Source organism: Halichoerus grypus, chromosome 12 (assembly GCF_964656455.1).
Source record: "Halichoerus grypus chromosome 12, mHalGry1.hap1.1, whole genome shotgun sequence".
Taxonomy (NCBI): domain Eukaryota; kingdom Metazoa; phylum Chordata; class Mammalia; order Carnivora; family Phocidae; genus Halichoerus; species Halichoerus grypus.
In genome coordinates, this window is record NC_135723.1 from 10,254,642 (window position 1) to 10,276,557 (window position 21,916).

Genomic DNA, 21,916 nt, shown 5'->3' on the forward strand with positions numbered 1-21,916 from the left:
TGTACCTATACATAGAATCACCAAGGATGCGGAAGCTACAAATATACATGATACAGGGGTGGGGTTCTAGTGACTCAAGAACCTCGCTGTCATCAGTGCTGGGATCTTCTGAAATGTCAAAAAACCCTTGGAGAAGTCCTGAACACAAAGTACAATATTCTCTTGATTTCCTTAATATTTTCACTTCTGGATAATCAGAGTATATGAAAACTATGCAAAAATACTTTGTGTGTCTTTGTAAATTGGAATTGGTCTGAAGTTTAAATAATTATAAATAGCTTTTTCAATTATAGGAATGTTTGGTAAGACTTTCAGAAGTCACACTGCAGGTGGGACTGTTACTTCTTAGGACAGTTCTGTGTAAGGTGAGGGGACTTGAGAGTGGTGGTGAAGGTGAGGTTCACAGCCAGGGAAGTTACGGCTGCAACAGCCCAGCAGCAGAGTCTGAGAAATCCGCAAGTGCCCTAGAGAAAGAGTCAGTTCGAAACTACTGCCCTGGCCGGAGGAAACCAACCACAGATTATATTGGTTTATATCGGAGTCAGCCAGCTAGAGCTCTCCTGCACTTGACCTCACATCCCTGTCTCTGCTTCCACACTGGAGGAGCCTGGTGAGTAGGGGGAGGAGATGCAGAAAAGTTGAAGTGGTAGAAAAATTCATGATCCCCTTGGGAAAAAAATAAAGTGTTAGACTGCTTCATCACACCATATATAAAATTAATTCCAAGAGGGAATGAAATCTAAAAATAAAAAATAAAACTGTAAAAGAACCAGTAGAAAATATTGTTAAATATTTTCAGAATCTTGGCTTAGATAAAGTCTTCTTGATATCTAGATGTCACAAAAATGGACAGAGTTGGCTACGTGAAGCTTTCAAATCTATGTGTGAGATACCAAAACCAAAGACAAATGGCTGCATAGTAGAAACTAATCACAAAATGTATTACAAATAAAAATATCTTGAAAATATGATGATGGTTTCTGGACAGCTTTGATAAGAAACAGAAAAGCAATTCCTTACAAAAATCTAAGCAAAATGAATAGGCAATTCTCCAAAGAAAAAATACAAAAAGAATTGACAGAGGTAGCACTACAAATTAGTGAGAAAAAAAGTTCTTTATTTACTGCTGTTAGGTCAATTATTTATGCACATGGACAAAATGAAATTAGATTGCTAACACATATTATAATAAAAACTAATTTCCAAGTGAATAACTCCTTACATGAAGAAAAGAAAATGTTAAAACACTTAGAAGAAAATATTTTTTTATTTTAATTCAATTAATTAACATAGAGTGTATTATTAGTTTCAGAGGTAGACTTCAGTGAATCATCAACCTTATATAACACCCAGTGCTCATTACATCACATACCCTCCTTAATATCCATCACCCAGTTATGCTATCCCCTCACCTCACTCTCCTCCAGCAACATGCAGTTTTTTCCCTATGTTTAAGAGTCTCTTATGGTTTGTCTTCCTCTCTGATTTCATCTTGTTTTTTCCTTCCCTTACCCTATGCTCCTCTGTTTTGTTTCTTAAATTCCATATATGAGTGAAATCATATGATAATTGTCTTTCTCTGATTGACTTATTTTGCTTAGCATAATACCCCCCTAGTTCCATACACGCCATTGCAAATGGCAAGATTTCATTTTTTTTGATGGTTGAGTAATAGTCCATCTGCTTTATCCATTCATCTGTCGATGAATATCTAAGCTCTTTCCATAATTTGGCTATTGTGGACATCGCTGCTATGAACACTGGGGTGCAGATACCCCTTCAGATCACTACATTTGTATCTTTGGGGTAAATATCTAGTAGTGCAATTGCTGGGTCATAGGGTAGCACTATTTTCAACTTTTTGAGGAACCTCCACACTGTTTTCCAGAGTGGCTGTACCAGTTTGCATTCCCACCTACAGAGTGAGAGTGTTCCCCTTTCTCCGCATCCTTGCCAACATCTGTCCTTTCCCGAGTGGTTAATTTTAGCCATTCTGACTGGTGTGAGGTGGTATCTCATTGAGGTTTTGATTTTGATTTCCTTGATGCCAAGTGATGTGGAGCATTTTTTCATGTGTCTGCTGGCCATTTGTATGTCTTTGGAGAAATGTCTGTTCGTCTTCTGCCCATTTCTTGACTGGATTTTTTTTTGTTTTTTGGGTGTTGAGTTTGATAAGTTCTTTATAGATTTTGGATACTAGCTCTTTATTTGATAAGACATTTGCAAATATCTTCTCCCATTCTGTTGGTTGTCTTTTGGTTTTGTCGACCGTTTCCTTTGTTGTGCAAAAGCTTTTTATCTTAATGAAGTCCCAGTAGTTTATTTTTGCCTTTGTTTCCCTTGCCTTTGGAGATGTGTCTAGCAAGAAGTTGCTGCGATTGAGATCAAAGAGGTTGCTGCCTATGTTCTCCTCTAGGACTTTGATGGATTCCTGCCTCACATTTAGGTCTTTCATCCATTTTGAGTCTATTCTTGTGTTTGGTGTAAGAGAATCATCCAATTTCATTCTTCTGCACATGGCTGTCCAATTTTCCCAACACCATTTGTTGAAGAGACTGTGTTTTTTCCATGGGATATTCTTCCCTGATTTGTCAAAGATTAGTTGACCATAACGCTGAAGGTCCATTTCTTGGTTCTCTATTCTGTTCCATCGATCTATGGGTTTGTGTTTTTGCCGGTACCATATTGTCTTGATGATGACAGCTTTGTAATAGAGCTGGAAGTCCAGAATTGTGATGCCACCAGCTTTATTTTTCTTTTTCAACATTCCTTTGGCTATTTGGGATCTTTTCTGGTTCCATACAAATTTTAGGGTTGTTTGTTCCAGTTCTGTGAAAAAAGTTGATGGTATTTTTATAGGGATTGCTTTGAATGTATAGATTGCTCTAGGTAGCATAGACATTTTTACAATGTTTATTCTTCTAATCCATGAGCATGGAACGTTTTTCCATTTCTTTGTGTCTTCCTCAATTTCTTTCATGTGTGTTCTATAGCTTTCAGAGTACAGATCCTTTGCCTCTTTCGTTAGGTTTATTCCTAGGCATCTTATGCTTTTGGTGCAATTGTAAATGCGATCAATTCCTTAATTTCTCTTTCTTCTGTCTCATTGTAGTGTATATAAATGCAACTGATTTCTGTGCATTGATTTTATGTCCTGCCACTTTGCTGAATTCCTGTATGAGTTCTAGCAATTTTGGGGGGGAGTTTTTTGGGTTTTCCAAATACAGTATCATGTCATTTGCAAAGAGTGAGAGTTTGACTTCTTCTTTGCCAATTCTGATGCCTTTCATTTATTTTTTGTTGTTGTTGTCTGATTGCTGAGGCTAGGACTTCTAGTACTATATTGAACAACAGAGGTGATAGTGGACAATCTTGCCATGTTCCTGACCTTGGGGGGAAAGCTCTCAGTTTTTCCCCATTGAGAATGATATTCACTGTGGGCTTTTCATAGATGGCTTCTATGATATTGAGGTATGTATCCTCTATCCCTACACTGTGAAGAGTTTTAATCAAGAAAGGATGCTATATTTTGTCAAACATTTTTCTGCATCACTTGAGAGGATCATATGGTTCTTGTCCTTTCTTTTATTAATGTAGTGTATCACATTGATTGATTTGTGGATGTTGAACCCTCCTTGCACCCCAAGAATAAATCCCACTTGGTCATGGTGAATAATCCTTTTAATGTACTGTTGGATCCTACTGGCTAGTATCTTGGTGAGAATTCTTGCATTCAGTCAGAATGGCTAAAATTAACAAGTCAGGAAACGACAGATGTTGGCGGGGATGTGGAGAAAGGGGAACCCTCCTACCCTGTTGGTAGGAATGCAAGCTGGTGCAGCCACTCTGGAAAACAGTATGGAGGTTCCTCAAAAAGTTGAAAATAGAGCTACCATACGATCCAGCAATTGCACTACTGGGTATTTACCCCAAAGATACAAAAGTAGGGATCCGAAAGGGTACGTGCATCCCAATGTTTATAGCAGCAATGTCCACAATAGCCAAACTGTGGAAAGAGCCAAGATGTCCATCAACAGATGAATGGATAAAGAAGAGGTGGTACATATATACAATGGAATATTATGCAGCCATCAAAAGGAATGAGATCTTGCCATTTGCAACGACGTGAATGGAGCTGGAGGGTATTATGCTGAGCGAAATAAGTCAAACAGAGAAAGACATGTATCATATGACCTCACTGATATGAGGAATTCTTAATCTCAGGAAACAAACTGAGGGTTGCTGGAGTGGTGGGGGGTCGGAGGGATGGGGTGGCTGGGTGATGGACACTGGGGAGGGTATGTGCTCTGGTAAGCGCTGTGAATTGTGCAAGACTGTTGAATCTCAGATCTGTACCTCTGAAACAAATAATGCAATATATATTAAGAAAGAAAAAAAAAAAAGAAGAATGTAGCAGGAGGGGAAGAATGAAGGGGGGGAATCAGAGGGGTAGACGAACCATGAGAGATGATGGACTCTGAAAAACAAACTGAGGGTTCTAGAGGGAAGGGGGGTGGGAGAATGGGTTAGCCTGGTGATGGGTATTGAGGAGGGCATGTTCTGCATGGAGCACTGGGTGTTATGCACAAACAATGAATCATGGAACACTATATCTAAAACTAATGATGTAATGTATGGGGATTAACATAACAATAAAAAAATTTTTAAAAAATGAAGTATTTATTTGAGCTCTCTCTCTTTTCTTTTTGGTAAGTCTGGCTAGGGGTTTATCGGTCTTATTAATTCTTTCAAAGAACCAGCTTCTAGTTTCGTTGATCTGTTCTACTGTTCTTTTGGTCTCTATTTCTTTGATTTCTGCTCTGATCTTTATTAATTCTCTTCTCCTGCTGGCTTTAGGCTTTATTTGCTGTTTGCTGTTCTTTCTCCAGCTCCTTTGAATGTAAAGTTAGGTTGTGTATTTGAGACCTTTCTTGTTTCTTGAGAAAGACATATTGTTGAGGTGCCTGGATGGCTCAGTGGTTAAGCGTCTGCTTTTAGCTCAGGTCATGATCCCAAGGCCCTGGGATCGAGCCCCACATCAGGCTCCCTGCTCAGTGGGAAACCTGCTTCTCCCTTTCCCTTGCTTGTGTTCCCTTTCTCGCTGTCTCTCTCTGTCAAAAAATAAATAAAATATTAAAAAAGAAAAAGAAAAGAAGAAAGGCTTGTATTGCTATATACTTCCCTCTTAGGACTGCCTTTGCTGCATCCCAAAGGTTTTGAACAGTTGTGTTTTCATTTTCATTTGTTTCCATGAATTTTTAAAATTCTTCTTTAATTTCCTGTTGATTCATTCATTCTTTAGTAAGATGCTCTTTAACCTCCAAGTATTTGAGTTCCTTCCACATTTCCTCTTTTGACTGTGTTCAAGTTTCAAAGCATGGTGGTCTGAAAATATGTAGGGAATGATCCCAATGTTTTGTTACTCGTTGAGAACTGATTTGTGACCCAGGATGTGATCTATTCTGGAGAATGTTCCATGTGCGCTAGAGAAGAATGTGTATTCTGTTGCTTTAGGATGGAATGTTCTGAATATAACTGTGAAGTCCATCTGGTCCAGTGTGTCATTCAAAGCCCTTGTTTCCTTGTTGATCTTCTGCTTGGATGATCTGTCCATTGCAGTGAGGGGGGTGTGTTAAAGTCCCCTACTATTATTGTATTATTATCAATGTGTTTTTTTAATTTTGGTATTAATTGGTTGATATAATGGCTGCTCCCATTTAGGCACATACATGTTTACAATTGTTAGATCCTGTTGGATAGACCCTTTAAGTATAATATAGTGTCCTTCCTCATCTGTTATAACAGTCTTGGCTTAAAATCTAATTTGTCTGATATAAGGATTGCTACCCCAGCTTTCTTCTGATGTCCATTAGCATGATAAATAGTTCTTCACCCCCTCACTTTCAATCTGGAGGTGTCTTTGGGTCTAAAATAAGTCTCTTGCAGATAGCATATCCATGGGTCTTGCTTTTTTATCCAATCTGATACCCTGTGTCTTTTGATTGGGGCATTTAGCCCATTTACATTCAGACTAAGTATTGAAAGATATGAATTTAGTGCCATTGTATTACCTGTAAAGTCACTTTTTCTATATATTGTCTTTGTCCCTTTCTGGTCTATGTTTCTTTTGGGCTCTCTCTTTGCTTAAAGGATCCCCTTTAATATTTCTTGCAGGGCAGGTTTTGTGATTACAAATTCTTTTTCTGTTTGTCCTGGAAGCTCTTTATCTCTCCTATTTTGAATGACATCCTTGCTGGAGAAAATATTCTTGGCTGCATCTTTTTCTCATTTAGCATCCTGAATATATCATGCCAGTCTTTTCTGGCCTGCCAGATCTCTGTGGATGGGTCTGCTGCCAGTCTATCATTTCTATCCTTGTAGGTTATGGACCTCTTGTTCCGAGGGGCTTTCAGGATTTTCTCTTTGTCTCTGAAATTTGCAAGCTTCACTATTATATGTCAAGGTTTTGACCTATTTTTATTGACTTTGAGGGAGATTCTCTGTGCCTCCTGGACCTGAATGCCTGTTTCCTTCCCCAGATTAGGGAAGTTCTCTGCTATAATTTGGTCAAATATACCTTCTGCCCCCACCTCTTTCCTCTTCTTCTGGGATCCCAATTATTCTAATATTGTTTTGCTTTATGGTTTCACTTATCTCTCGAATTCTCCCCTAGTGATCCAGTAGTTGTTTAGCTCTCTTTTTCTCAGCTTCTTTATTCTCTATAATTTTGTACTCTATGTCACTAATTCTCTTTTTGGCTTCATTTATCCTAGCAGTTAGAGCCTCCATTTTTTATTGCATCTCATTAATAGCCTTTTTTGTTTTCCCTTGATTAGATTTTAGTTCTTTTATTTCTCCAGAAAGGATTCTCTAGTGTCTTCTAGGCTTTTTTCAAGCCCAGCTATTGTCTTTATAATCATTATTCTGAACCCTATTTCCAATATCTTACTTAAACCCGTACTAATTAGGTCCCTGGCAGTCAGTACTGCCTTTTGTTCTCTTTTTTGACATGAGTTTTTCCATCTTGTCATTCTGTCCAGAGAAGAATAGATAAATGAGAGAACAAAATACTAAAATAGCAACAACAACCTCAGAGATATATACACTAAACAAATCAGAAGAGAACTGAAACTGAAGAGGAAAAAAAAAAAAAGAAGAAGAAGAAAGAAAAAGAAAGAAAGAAAGAAAAAGAGAATATAATCAGATAGGTGAACAGAACAGAGCACTACACTAGATCCTGGGTGTGTTTTGGTCTGTTGCTTAGAAAACTAGATTCCAAAATTGTAAAGAAAGAAAAATTTATATATATATATATATATATATATATATATACAAAAATAAAATTAAATATAATGAAAGGATAGAATGTAACTATAAAGATGAAAATTAAAAAAGACTTTTTAAAAAAGAGAGCTAGAATATATTCAGACAGTTGAACAGAACTGAACAATACACTAGATTCTGGGTGTATTTTGGTCTGTTTGTTAGAAGAAACTGTATCTCAAAATTGTAAAGAAAGACAGACATATATATGTATATATTTTATATATATGTTATATATATATAAACGATATATATATGTATATATAGATATAATTAAATACAGTGAAACGATATATATATGTATATATAGATATAATTAAATACAGTGAAAGGATAGAAGGATAGAATATAACCTTAAAAGTGAAAATTTACAAAAGACTTAAAAAAGAGTTGATAAAATAAGAAATTGATTCAAAAAGAAAAAGAAAACAAATTAAAATTGAAAGACTAAGGAATCATGAGAAAAAAACATGAATTCTATATACTATTTTCCCCTAGCACTGACGTTTTGCTGTTCTGTGGGATTGGTAAACTTGGTATTAGCCAGATGTTCTTGCTGACCTCCTGGGGGAGGGGCCTGTTGTGCTGATTCTCAGGTGTCTTTGCCTGGGCAGAATTGCACTGCCCTTGCCAGGGGGCCAGGCTAAGTGTAAGTGGCTCTGGGTTGCTCTATGTCGCTTTTGTTCCTTGAAGGCTTTCCAGGCCACTTTAGAGAATGAGAATGAAAATGGTGATCTCCCAATCTCCAGCCCCGAAGCTGAAAGCTCAGGTTCCCCACTCTTCAATGCTCCCTAAGGGAAAAGCAGTCAATCACTCCTGTCTCCCTGGTCTCTATCCACACTCCGTGCTCACCCAGCCTGTGACCAAGTGTTTCTATCTCAGGCACATGACCCCGTTTGGAGTCTTCAAACTTTGCAGACTCCTGCACTGCATATCGGAGCCTCTCCTCCCAGGGGAGGCAGGGGTGTCTCCCCTATGTTCTGCCGCTTGCTAGGGCCGCTGCTAGAATAGCGGTCGCGGGGACCATGCAGTCGTTTGGGGTTTATGGCAACACCCAGCTGAAAGCCCACTCTTGGGCTCACGATTGCAGCTGGCTTCCCCACTCTGATGCCTGGGAGCTCTGCCACACTCAGGCACCCCTGTTCTTTCTGTGACCCTAGGGATCCTGAGATCACAGTGTCCCAGGTAGAACTGTGCCCCTCTTTGCCACCTGAGTACCTTTCAGACAGGGACGCCCCTCACCAGAACAGACTGTGACAAGTTCCAATTTTGCATTTGGGGATATATCACTTTCCGGTAGCCAGTTTAGGGAGGCTCCCTCCCTCCATGTTTATCTTTCGATATATCACCTCAGATTCACTTCTCCCCACCTCCTACCTTGCAGAAAGTGGTTGCTTTTCCATTTGTAGAATTGCAGCAATTCTTTTCTTAGATCTCTTGTTGAGTTCACAGGTGTTCAGAATGATCTGATAGCTTTCTAGTTGAATTCCAGGGAACCGACAAAACTAAGGTCCCCTACTCCGCAAATAATGTCCAGTACATATCTTCAGTGTAACAACATGCAAAATTGATAATATTCAATGTTGTCAAGGAATGTGGTAGTACCTATCAAGATTTAAAAATTATTTTTATTGTGCATCTGGCAATTCTACTTATAGATCTCTGTTTTTGAGAATAAATGTACAGAAAGCAGGGCAAAGATTTTTATTGCAGCATTGTTTCTAATCATGAAAACCTGGAAACATTATATATGTTTATCTATAGGAATGTGCTTGAATGGATTATTGTACCTTCCATACTGTAGAATAATCTGCACAAGTTAAAGAAAAATGATGTGAATTTACAATGGTATGAAAAACCCTCCATGCTCATTAAGTATAAAAGTAAATTTCATAGCAATATAAGCAAATAATCCCATTTATGTAAGGAGTAAAAATTACACACATACACTTATATACACAAACACACATAATTGTATAAATACACATACATTGAGGAAGTTGACTAGAATAGATATACAATGAATAGTTAATGGATGTTTCTTCTTTGTTAGAGAATAAGACTGGGGCGTGATGAGAACTTTGTGCAATCTATATGTTTTTTAAGTGTTATATGAGAAAATGTTGAAGTATTTCTTGTGCAAACTTTTAACAAGCACTTAAAAACTGGCAAACACATTTTTTTATGTGGATATCATGTATAGGGTCCTCCCCATCCTCCTGTCTCTCAGAGTTGCAGTGTCCCAGTGTTCAGCTAAGAAAAATATTCTTTCTTAGCCAACTATTTTCTCAACATTATTTTCTAACATTTTTTTTGAGTTTTTCATTTCTGCTATCATACTTTAATTCCTCAATTTCCTATTTTTTAAAATAGCATCTAATTCTCTCCTCACTGATTTAATCTATTATATCACTGAGAATAATAACTTTTTTTAAAGGTTCTTTTTCCTTAGATAGTTTCTGTTTCTCCATCTTCCTTCATACATATGGTTTCTCCCTTTATATATGGCAATTCTTGGTGGCATGCTCAAAATTAGGGAGGGAGGGAAAAAAAGCCAAGCGGAAGCTCTAAACCTGTGCTAACCGGGTGGCTTGTCAGTCTTTGAGTTTCACTTTAAGGTATTTGGGGGAGGGGTCATTGCTTGGACAACCCTGATGTCTATATTTTCATGTCTGTTTTTTTTTTTTTTTTTTTAATCTGAGCATGTTCCACAGGGTGGTGTCTTCCCAGAAAAGTAAAGGTTTAGCTGCCAGCTTTCTGAGAGCAAACACTGGTTGGCGGCTGGGAGGAGAATGTGACTCCAGAGTCAACATTCTGTAGACATGCCGTCATTTAACTCCTCTGATTTTGGTAAAGTCCAAAGGCTCTCACCAGTAGTCCCGGTTCAGAGTACCTATTTTACACTTGCTAGTGTTTTTACTTCCAAGTATTGTTGATTGTGGAATGAGGGGAGCAGGAGGGGTGGCTGTCTAGTGAATGGGGTAAGGGATCTACAGATGTGTCGCCCAAGCGACTTAGCAACACGCCTTATTTTAGCAGTCCCCTTTGTCCCATAGAGATTTAACGCCAGTAGTTCTCAAGCTTTTTGAGGATTCTGCACTGTAAATCAAGGTGGACTGTCAGCAGGATCCCCAACAAAATATATGAGTATATAGAAGAGTGACCTTCTAGACAAAGGCAGTTACACACATCTGGGCAGATATGTCCGCATGCCAGGGTGCATTGCTTGGCTGGAGAAATGTGGCCAGGATTTCAGCTCCAACTCAGCACCTAGATTGGGAGCATTTATGCAGTGAACAAGCCACACACAGTTGCCCTATTTCTCAGCTTCCTTTATGACTGTTTTGTGTCCACCTAATTGGTTTCCTTGCATCCATTTTCCAGAAATGTGTTGCTATTTTCTTTCCCCTGTTCTCTTTGTTCTTGTGGATTTATGTGTTCTTGGTAAGTGTCCTTTTTAATGTGATTTTAGTAGGGTTTGGGGAAGGAATAAAATTAAAAAAATGTATTTAATCCATTATTTGACTCAGGACCTTACTCCTTCTTTTAAACTACTGTATTTTTTCAGGTCTTTAAATTTCCTGTTTGTTCATCATTACATGGGAGGCATTTGTGTCTGTTTCATACTGGGAATTGATATGGGACCTGCCAAAATGGTGTCAAAATATGTCAAAAATATGTCAAAAATATTTGAACACATATCAGGCCAAGATGAAGGAAGGAGGGAGAGGTTTATGCTTCTTGCTGTTAAAATGAATGCCCTTACGACCATTTTTGAAGGTGCCTATTTTGTTTAATTTTAGTCTTCATCTTATCTTTTAATAAGAACATCCAATACATTTATACTTCTTGGTCATAATTGTATGTATAACTGCATGTTGTTGGCCTTGGTTTTGCTTTCTCTTTTTTATCTTCCTTCTCCATATTACTTTGCTCTCCATCTTGTGTTATGTATTCTCTATGCTTTATTTTCCTTAGATTTTTTTTGCTTATAAGAATGATTTTGGTATATGCACTAGTTTTAAATTCTACATTTAGTTGTTAATGTTGCATGTGCAACATTTATATGAACCTGGAATTTGTTTATACAACGATTTTCCTATTCTTTTTATTAGTTTCTCAATTAACTGGAATGTTTTTGATAAATATTTATAGGAAGGTTACATATGAGGTTTATTTCAGAATTGGTTCATATGTGATCATTTTTCTGTTGCCATCTTTTGGATCTATTGTTTTATATCCTGTAGTACTGTGAAGATGAAATCTGAAGCAAGCTTGATTTTCCCTCTATGGATGAGTTAGGTGGAAATTTTTTCCTATGCTGAAGTAGAATTTTTAACTTATATGTGGGGTTCTTTTATATATGTGTATGTGTGAGTATCTGAATGATTTGTTAAATTCTTTCTTTAATTTTGAAAATCAACATTTCACTACAATTTGTTGAGGTGTCTTTTGATCAATGCATGGAGTGGAAATACAGATGACCTTTTCTTTAAAGATTTTTTTATTTATTTGACAGAGAGAGAGAGTGCAAGAAGGGGAAGTGGCAGGTGGAGGGAGAGGGAGAAGCAGGCTCCTCACTGATCAAGGAACATGATGTGGGGCTCAAACCCAGGACCCTGAGATCATGACCTGAGCTGAAGGCAGATGCTTAATGAATGAGCCACCCAGGTGCTCCAATACAGATGACCTTTTAAGAAAAACTTTTTATTATAATTATTATTATGTTCAGTTAGCCAACATACAGTACATAATTAGTTTTTGATGTAGTGTTCAACAATTCATTAGTTGCATATAACACCCAGTGCTCATCACACCATGTGTCCTCCTTAATACCCATCACCCGGTTATCCCATCCCCTAATCCCCCTCCCTCCTGTAACCCTTAGTTTGTTTCCTGGAGTCCAGAGTCTCTCATGGTTTGTCTCCCTCTCTGATTTCTTCCCATTCAGTTTTCCCTCCCTTCCCCTAAGGTCCTCTGCGCTATTCCTTACGTTTCACATACAAGTGAAACCATATGATAATTGTCTTTCTCTGCTTGACTTATTTCACTTAGCATAATCCCCTCCAGTTCCATCCATGTCAGTGCAAATGGTGGGTATTCATCGTTTCTGATGGCTGAGTAATATTCCATTGTATATATGAACCACATCTTTTTATTTTATTTTATTTTATTTTATTTTATTTTATTTTATTATGTTATGTTAATCACCATACAATGCATCATTAGTTTTTGATGTGTTGATCCACGATTCATTGTTTTTGTATAACACCCAGTGCTCCATGCAGTACATGCCCTCCTTAGTACCCATCACCAGGCTAACCCATCCCCCCAACCCCTTCCCCTCTAAAACCCTCAGTTTGTTTCTCAGAGTCCATAGTCTTTTATGGTTCATCTCTCCCTCTGATGTCCCCCCTTCATTTTTCCCTTCCTTCTCCTAATGTCCTCCATGCTATTCCTTATGTTCCACAAATAAGTGAAACCATATGATAATTGTCTTTCTCTGCTTGACTTATTTCACTTAGCATAATCTCCTCCAGTCCCATCCATGTTGATGTAAAAGTTGGGTATTCATCCTTTCTGATGGCTGAGTAATATTCCATTGTATATATGGACCACATCTTCTTTATCCATTCATCTGTTGAAGGGCATCTCGGCTCTTTCCACAGTTTGGCTATTGTGGACATTGCCGCTATGAACATTGGGGTGCATATGGCCCTTCTTTTCACTACATCTGTGTCTTTGGGGTAAATACCCAGGAGTGCAATTGCTGGGTCATAGGGTAGCTCTATTTTTAATTTTTTGAGGCACCTCCACACTGTTTTCCAAAGTGGCTGTACCAACTTGCATTCCCACCAACAGTGTAAGAGGCTTCCCCTTTCTCCACAACCTCTCCAACATTTGTTGTTTCTTGCCTTGTCAATTTAACCATTCTAAGTGGTGTAAGGTGGTATCTCCATGTGGTTTTGATTTGAATTTCCCTGATGGCTAATGATGATGAACATTTTTTTTCATGTGTCTGTTAGCCATTTGTATGTCTTCTTCAGAAAAGTGTCTGTTCATGTCTTCTGCCCATTTTTTGACTTGATTATTTGTTTTTTGGGTGTTGAGTTTGAGAAGTTCTTTATAGATCTTGGATACCAGCCCTTTATCTGTAGTGGCATTTCCAAATATCTTCTCCCATTCTGTGGGTTGCCTCTTTGTTTTGTTGACTGTTTCCTTTGCTGTGCAGAAGCTTTGTATCTTGATGAAGTCCCAAAAGTTCATTTTTGCTTTTGTTTCACTAGCTTTTGGAGGTGTATCTTGAAAGAAGTTCCTGTGGCCGATGTCAAAGAGGTTATTGCCTATGTTCTCCTCTAGGATTTTGATGGATTCCTGTCTCATATTGAGGTCATTCAACCATTTTGAGTTTATCTTTGTGTATGGTGTTAGAGAATGGTCGAGTTTCATTCTTCTGCATGTGGCTGTCCAATTTTCCCAGCACCATTTATTGAAGAGACTGTCTTTTTTCCATTGCATATTTTTTCCTGTGTTGTCGAAGATTATTTGACCATAGGGTTGAGGGTCCATATCTGGGCTCTCTATTCTGTTCCATTGGTCTATATGTCCGTTTTTGTGCCAGTACCAGGCTGTCTTGGTGATCATTGCTTTGTAATATAGCTTGAAATTGGGCAACGTGATGCCCCCAACTTTGATTTTCTTTTTCAACATTTCCTTGGCGATTCGGGGTCTTTTCTGATTCCATACAAATTTTAGGATTGTTTGTTCCAGCACTTTGAAAATTGTCATTGGAATTTTGGTTGGGATGGTATTGAAGGTATAGATTGCTCTGGGTAGCATAGACATTTTAACAATGTTTATTCTTCCAATCCATGAGCATGGAATGTTTTTCCATCTTGTTGTGTCTTCTTCAATTTCTTTCATGAGTGTTCTGTAGTTCCTAGAGTATAGATCTGTTACCTCTTTGGTTAGGTTTATTCCGAGGTATCTTATGGTTTTTGGTGCTATTGTAAATGGAATTGTTTCTCTAATTTCTCTTTCTACAGTTGCATTGTTAGTGTATAAGAAAGCAACTGATTTCTGTGCATTGATTTTGTATCCCACCACATTACTGAATTGCTGTATGAGTTCTAGTAATTTGGGGGTGGAGTCTTTTGGGTTTTCCACATAAAGTATCATGTCATCTGTGAAGAGAGAGAGTTTGACTTCTTCTTTGCCAATTTGAATGCCTTTTATTTCTTTTTGTTGTCTGATTGCTGTTGCTAGGACTTCTAGTACTATATTGAACAATAGTGGCAACAGTGGGCATCCCTGTTGTGTTCCTGACCTTAAGGGAAAAGCTCTCAGTTTTTCCCCATTGAGAATGATATTCACTGTGGGCTATTTATAGATGGCTTTATGATATGGAGGTATGTTCCCTCTATTCCTATATGTTGAAGAGTTTAAATCAGGAAAGAATGCTGTATTTTGTCAAATGCTTTTTCTGCATCAATTGAGAGGATCATAGATTTCTTGTCTTTCTTTTATTAATGTGCTCTATCATGTAGATTGATTTCTGAATGTTGAACCACCCTTGCATCCCAAGAATAAATCTCACCTGGTCATGGTGAATAATCCTTTTAATGTACTGTTGGATCCTATTGGCTAGGATCTTATTGAGTATTTTGGTATCAATGTTTATCAGGGATATCGGTCTGTAATTCTTTTTGATGGGGTCTTTGTCTGGTTCTGGGGTCAAGGTAATGCTGGCTTCACAGAATGAGTTTGGAAGTTTTCCTTCTGTTTCTATTTTTTGAAACAGCTTCAGAAGAATAGGTATTATTTCTCCTTTAAATGTGTGGTAGAATTCCCCTGGGAAGCCATCTGGCCCTGGACTCTTGTTTTGGGGGAGGTTTTTGATTACTGCTTCAATTTCCTTACTGGTTATTGACCTGTTCAGATTGTCTATTTCTTTCTGTTTCAGTCTTGGTAGTTTATAAGTTTCCAGGAAGGCTACCATTTCTTCCAGATTGCTTAATTTCTTGGCATATAGTTGCTGGGAATAATTTCTAATAATTGTTTCTATTTCCTTGGTATTAGTCATGATCTCTCCCCTTTCATTCATGATTTTATTGATTTAAGTACTTTCTCTTTTCTTTTGGATAAGTCTGGCCAAAAGTTTATTGATTTTATCAATTCTTTCAAAGAACCAGTTTCATTGATCTGTTCTACTGTTTTTCTGGTTTCTATTTCTTTGAGTTTTGCTCTAATCTTTATTATTTCTCTCTTTCTGCTTGGTTTAGGCTTTATTTGCTGTTCTTTCTCCAGGTCGTTAGGTGTAAGGTTAGCTTGTGCATTTGGCATTTTTCTAATTTTTTGAGAGAGGCTTGGATGGCTATGTATTTCCCTCTTAGGACCACCTTTGCAGTATCCCATAAGTTTTGAACTGATGTGAATTCATTCTCATTAATTTCAAAAAATTGTTTAAGTTCTTTTTTAATTTCCTGGTTGACCCAGTCATTCTTTAGCAGGATGCTCTTTAACTTCCCAGTGTTTGAGTTCCTTCAAATTTCTTCTTGTGGTTGAGTTCCAGTTTCAAAGCATTGTGGTCTGAAAATATTCAGGGAATAATCTCAATCTTTTGGTATTGGTTGAGACCTGATTTATGACCCAGTATGTGGTCTATTCTGGAGAAAGTTCCATGTGGACTTGAGAAGAATGAGTATTCTGTTGTTTTAAGATGGAAAGTTCTGTATATATCTACGAAGTCCATCAGGTCCAATGTGTCATTCAAAGCTCTTGTTTCTCTGTTGATCTTCTACTTAGATGATTTGTCCATTGCTGTGAGTGGAGTGTTGAAGTCTCCTACTATTAATGTATTATTATCAATATGTTTCTTTATTTTACTTATGGTTTATATAATTGGCTGCTCCCATGTTGGGGGCATAGATATTTACAATTTTTAGGTCTTCTTATTGGATAGACCCTTTAAGTATGATATAGTGTCCCTCTATATCTCTTACTACTTACTACTGTCTTTGGTTTAAATCTAATTTGTCTGATATGAGGATTGCTACCCCATCTTTCTTTTGAGGTCCATTAGTGTGGTAAATCATTCTCCATCCCCTCACTTTCAATCTGGAGGTATCTTTAAGTTCAACATGAGTCTCTTGTAGACAGCTTGTGGATGGGTCCTGCTTTTTTATCCAATCTGAAACCCCGTGTCTTTTCATGGGAGCATTCACCCATTTACATTCAGAGTAAGTATTGAAAGATATGAATTTAGTGCCATTTTATTGCCTGTAAAGTCCGTTTCTGTAGATTTTCTCTGTTTCTGTCTATGTGACTCTTGCGGTTTCTCTTTACTTACAGAATCCCCCTTAATATTTCTGGCAGGGCTGGCATGGTGGTCACATATTCTTTCAGTTTCTGCCTGTCCTGGAAGCTCTTTATCTCTCCTTCCATTCTGAATGACAACCTTGCAGGATAAAGTATTCTTGGCTGATGTTCTTCTCATTTAGTCCCCTAAGTATGTCTTGCCAGCCCTTTCTGGCTTGCCAGGTTTCTGTGAACAGGTCTGATGTTATTCTGATGTTCCTTCCTCCAAATATAAGGAACCTCCTCTCCCTGGCTACTCTCAGGATAGTTTCTTTGGCTATAAAATCTGCAAGCTTCACTATTATATGTTGGGTGCTGATCTATTTTTATTGATTTTGGGAGGGGGGTCCTCTCTGCCTTTTGAACTTGAATGCTTGTTTCCTTCCCCAGATTAGGGGAGTTTTCAGCTATGATTTACTCCAATATACCTTCTAGCCCTCTCTCTCCACCCCCTTGGGGATTCCAATAATTCTGACATTGGAACGTTTGATGGCATCATTAATCTCTCCAATCCTTTTCTCATGTGCTACTAGCAGCCTATCTCTGTTTTCCTCAACTTCCTTTCCATCAGCTTATCTTCTATATCACTGATTCTTTCCTCTGCCTCATTTCCCCAGGCTGTTAGAGTATCCAGTTTAGACTGCATCTCATTCATAGCATTTTTTTAGTTCGGCCTGATTAAATCTCATTCCTGCTCTTAGAGATTCTCTATTTTCACTAATGCTTTTTTTAAGCCTAGGTATTGGCTTTATGATTGCTATTCTGAATTCTATCTCTGACATCTTGCTTATATCCCTATCCATTAGTTCTGTGGCAGAGGACATTTTCTTTGGTTCTTTTCTTTGTTGAGAGTTCCTCCTCCTAGCCATTCTTTCAAGGGGTGGTTGAGTGAATGAGCAGAGTCCAAAACACCAACCACAACCCAAGCAAGATGCACCCTAGCAAAATCCAGAGTGGTCAGAAGCCACCACGGAAAAACAAAGCCAAAATGAAATGCAAGAATAAAATTAAAAAATTAAAATTAAAAAAAAAGGAAAAAAAGGGGAAGGGGAAAGGGGACTATACTCTCTCTGTGTGGACAATGCAGGGTGTTCCAGTTGTTCCTGGCTGTATTTTGGTCTGTGTGTTAGAGGACAATACATTCCAAAATTACAAGGGAAGTAAAACTTTATATATATATATATATATATATATGTAAAACATATACATATATATGTAAATTGAATAGAGTGAAAAAAAGGATTGAAATGAAGCATATATCTATAAAAAATATAAGTATGAAAAAATACAAGTTAAAAAGTGACTATGAAATATAAGTTGGTATACGAAACATCTAGTTGAGGAAGAAGTAAAAAGAAAAAAAAAAAACAGAGAAAAAGCATAAAAAAAAAAGAAAAAGTAAAGGGGAATTTTATCTGAAAAATAAACAAGTTGTGAGATCAAACCTGGAGCTCAATATACTATTTTCTCCTGGCGCTGGGATTTTACAGTCTTGTGGGATCCATAGGGTTGTCATCCAACTGTTCTTACAACCTGTTTTCTGGGGGAGGGGCCTGCTGGCTGTTTCTCAGGTAACCCTGCCTAGGGCGGAGTTGCCCCGCCCCCTGTCAGGGGGGTGGGCTCAGTGGAAACTGGTCCTCTGTGTTGCTTTTGTTCCCTGGGGGCTTTCCATGCGTCTTCAGAGGATCAGAGCAAAAGTGGCCACACCCAAACCTCTGGCCCAGAGCAGAAAGATCGCAGTCTGCCCTCTTTAATAAACCCTCTAGGACAAACAGTCTCCACTTCTGTATGCACCAAAAAATGCAGCCTCCTCGGGTGGGTGCTCACTGTAACTCTCTCAGAGGTAGTCTCAGGGTCCCAGGAGTGCCACTGCCTTTTTTGATTCTAAAACCGTGTGTGGCTGTGGGCTCGTTCACACACCCAAAGCCCCTGGATCATGTCTGGGTGCTCCTGTAATGTCCTTTTGCAGGCCGATACCCGCCCTATGAGTTTTTGCCCATTCACTGGCGCAGGTTCTACATTTTTTCAGGCTGCTCAGGAAAAGAGCAATTATCAACCAGCTCCCAGGTTATGGTGATCTGAGCTGAGAGTCCCTTCCTGGGCTCGGTGACCATAACCTGCTTCCTGGCTCCATTGCTCGGGCCCTCAACTGGTTCGGGCTCCCCCTTTTGCTCTGTGGTTCCTTGTATCCTGAGACCACAATGCTCTACCTAGAATTCTGCTTTTTCATTTCCAGAGCCCCTTTCAGAGAGAGATGTCTCTCACTAGAGCAGATTTCTGGAGGTTCCAATTTTGCACTCTGGTGTTATATCCCTTTCCAGGAGCCAGCTTATAGAGGCTCCCTCCCCCTTCTGTTTATTTTCTGATATCTCCCCACAGATTCAGAACTCTGCATGTCTTACCTTGCAAAAAGCAGTCACTTTTCTGTTTGTAGAGATCCAGATATATATTCTTACATCTCAGGCTGATTTTGTGGTGTTCAAAATGGTTTCACAGATATCCAGCTAAATTCAGGGAACCAGTTGAAACAGGGTCCCCTACTCCGCTGTCATCTTGCTTCCCTCCTTAAGAAAAATTTAAAAGGTGCCCAGTCCTAGGGTAATTGGGGGGAGCCAAGTTAAAAGTATAACAAGGTACTTTATTTAGATTGTCAGGCATTTTTAAAACTTCTTGATTGAAGTATAATGTATGCATATATCTTAATTGTACAGCCTGAATAATTGCCACAAACTGAACCACAGTTCATAACCAGTAGCCAGGTCCAGAGCAGACCCTTGCCAGCTCCCTGGAATCCCCACTTGAACCCTGTCCAATTACTCCCCCCACAAAGCAACTGACTTCTAACAGCCTACATGAAATCTGCATTTGCAAACAATATAAAGTTTGGTGACATCAAGCAATTGCAAAATTGGAGGGAAAGTTCTCACCTTCATTACTGGGGAGAATGCAAATTTATGCAGATGTTTACAGAGCAGTTAGATAACGCCCATGTTCCATCCTTTTCCATCATTCATTTCTGACTGTCCTTGACCTTTTTAATACAGGTTGATTTGTGTTTCCTTTTGCCTAATTATGATTCAGCCAACCAACATTTGCTATTGTACTTCCTGATAAAACAAGCTTGCTCTGAGAAATGACTGTTAATGTTGACCTATGGTGCCTCATGTTCAATTCTGAGCTGCCTGCCAAATGTACCTGGCTCAAAATATCTTTCTCAATGCTGCCCTGCCCTTTCAGTCATTCCCAATTCCATTTATTATTTCCCTGATGAAAATCGAAATTTCTGCCAATTGCAAGTGTACTTAAAGCTCCCCATGAAAGGAATAGAATGGAAATGATATCTATGGAGCATCTCCTCCAGCATCTAACACAGAGTGTGTTGTCAAAATGTATTTCATTCCTTTTCCTTTTGTTTCAAAAGCTTCACTTACCCTCAAAACAGCTCTGAACATCATGAAAAGCCAGACTGGGGTACTTGCACAAAGGATAAGAATCCTTTTCTCTTTCAGAGAAATGTTCGTTGGTGGGCCAAAGTTTTTAAATAATATTTTTGCTTATTTTTTGACAGTGATAAAAATACAATCTGTGAAATTATAATTTTTTACAGATTAATTATATTAAGCTGTTTCCAATTAGCAAAATCCTTGTGGTGTGTCATACTCAGATAAGCAAAGTGGTAGGGACTGAGAGCAAGCAACATGAAGCATGTAGACATGACAGTGTGCGTCATGTACAAAGGCAGGGGAATAACTGTCCAGAGTCGATGTCAGAACCACTCCCACTGCAGGGCCTGCTGGGCTACACCACGTATTTCAGTGTGGTGGCATTTAGCTAGATTCTCCCCATTTCCATATTACTCTGATATGGCTTCCTGTAACTCATTGTGGCTTAATTTGTCTGACTTACCCCAAATTACACCACAATGCCCTAGAAAATATTTATTCTGATAGTGGCCTAATTTCCTTGGGTCTAGAGAAATAGGCAAGAAGGCTGAGAAATTGACACATTCCTTCCAAAATGAGCTGCTGAAAATTTTAAAGAAATAGTTGTAAATTCCATGAAATCATTATTGGTAGTTTATAGACACCAAAATAAAATGCTAGCCTGAATTCAGAGAAGATTCTTTTCTCTCTATAGTTTAAGTGAACACTCTAAACCTTCATGCCGGGATATGTATTTGAGCTCTTTTTTTCCCTAATTGAAAGGGATTTGCACTAAACTCCTTCATCTGCCCCTTGTTCCCACATTGCCAGTGGCACAGAGCTTTGAATTTATTTAACTTGTTTATTTATTTATTACCAAAAATGTAGAGAATATTCTGCAAATAAACAGCCTTTTCAAAGACTGCATCTTTAATCATGATCTCATTAGTACTCCTGCCCCTTGGAGACAACCAACATCTTGGAAGGATACAAAGCTTTTTACATTTAGCCACAGACAAACCCCCAGTCTTTGAGTTTCACCAGCATCATGAATGTCAGTTTAATACCTTTTTGCCCCTTGATCTTCTGAACCTCTCAAACACTGTTTGTATAACTATGGGGAGAGTAATAGGAGTCTATGACTAATTAGAACTTGAGGGAAATGGGGAGCCCAACTTGGAGACAACTGTTCTTTTTCTAACATCTCTTTCCTGTCCCCCACTCATAGCCATGCCCTGCAGCTCTATTCAAGGTCATCTGCTTGTCTCTCACTGTACTTGTCTCTCACTCTACAAAGATTTTGTTCACTTTCTTGTCTTCTTTGGAAGGGGTTCAGGAAATGCCACCCCAAAATGTGCCACTTTGGATTGATAACTTTGAACTGAAGACACTTGAAAAACAGTAAATGCAAAGAGAAGCTTTCTATCTTTGAGCTCCCTTATCTATCTAAAGACAGGTCCTCTAAAAGGAACTCAATTGTTATAAATCCCCTTCCCAGAAGTTTCATCAACCAGGAAGATGGACTCATCACAGGAGAGGAGACTAGAAGTCGACAGCACACCCAAAAACGCTTGGTCACACATTATCACAATTCCCATCTCTTCTTTTAAGGGCCCATTCATCTGTCCTAAAAATCACTTACTCTCCAAATTGTCTAAATACCCTCTCCTAGTCTCCTATTAAGATGGGTATATAGTCTACAGCCATACCACCCTGAACGCGCCTGATCTCGTCTGATCTCGGAAGCTAAGCAGGGTCGGGCCTGGATAGTACTTGGATGGGAGACTGCATGGGAATACCGGGTGCTGTAGGCT

General features: G+C 38.6%; 1 non-coding gene across 1 annotated transcript; it reads left to right on the top strand.

Annotated features, from left to right (window-relative positions):
* Positions 1 to 21,797: 21,797 nt before the first annotated feature.
* LOC118552823 (5S ribosomal RNA) lies at positions 21,798 to 21,916 on the top strand. Its single transcript, XR_004925706.2, has one exon. It is a non-coding gene; the product is annotated as a 5S ribosomal RNA (ribosomal RNA).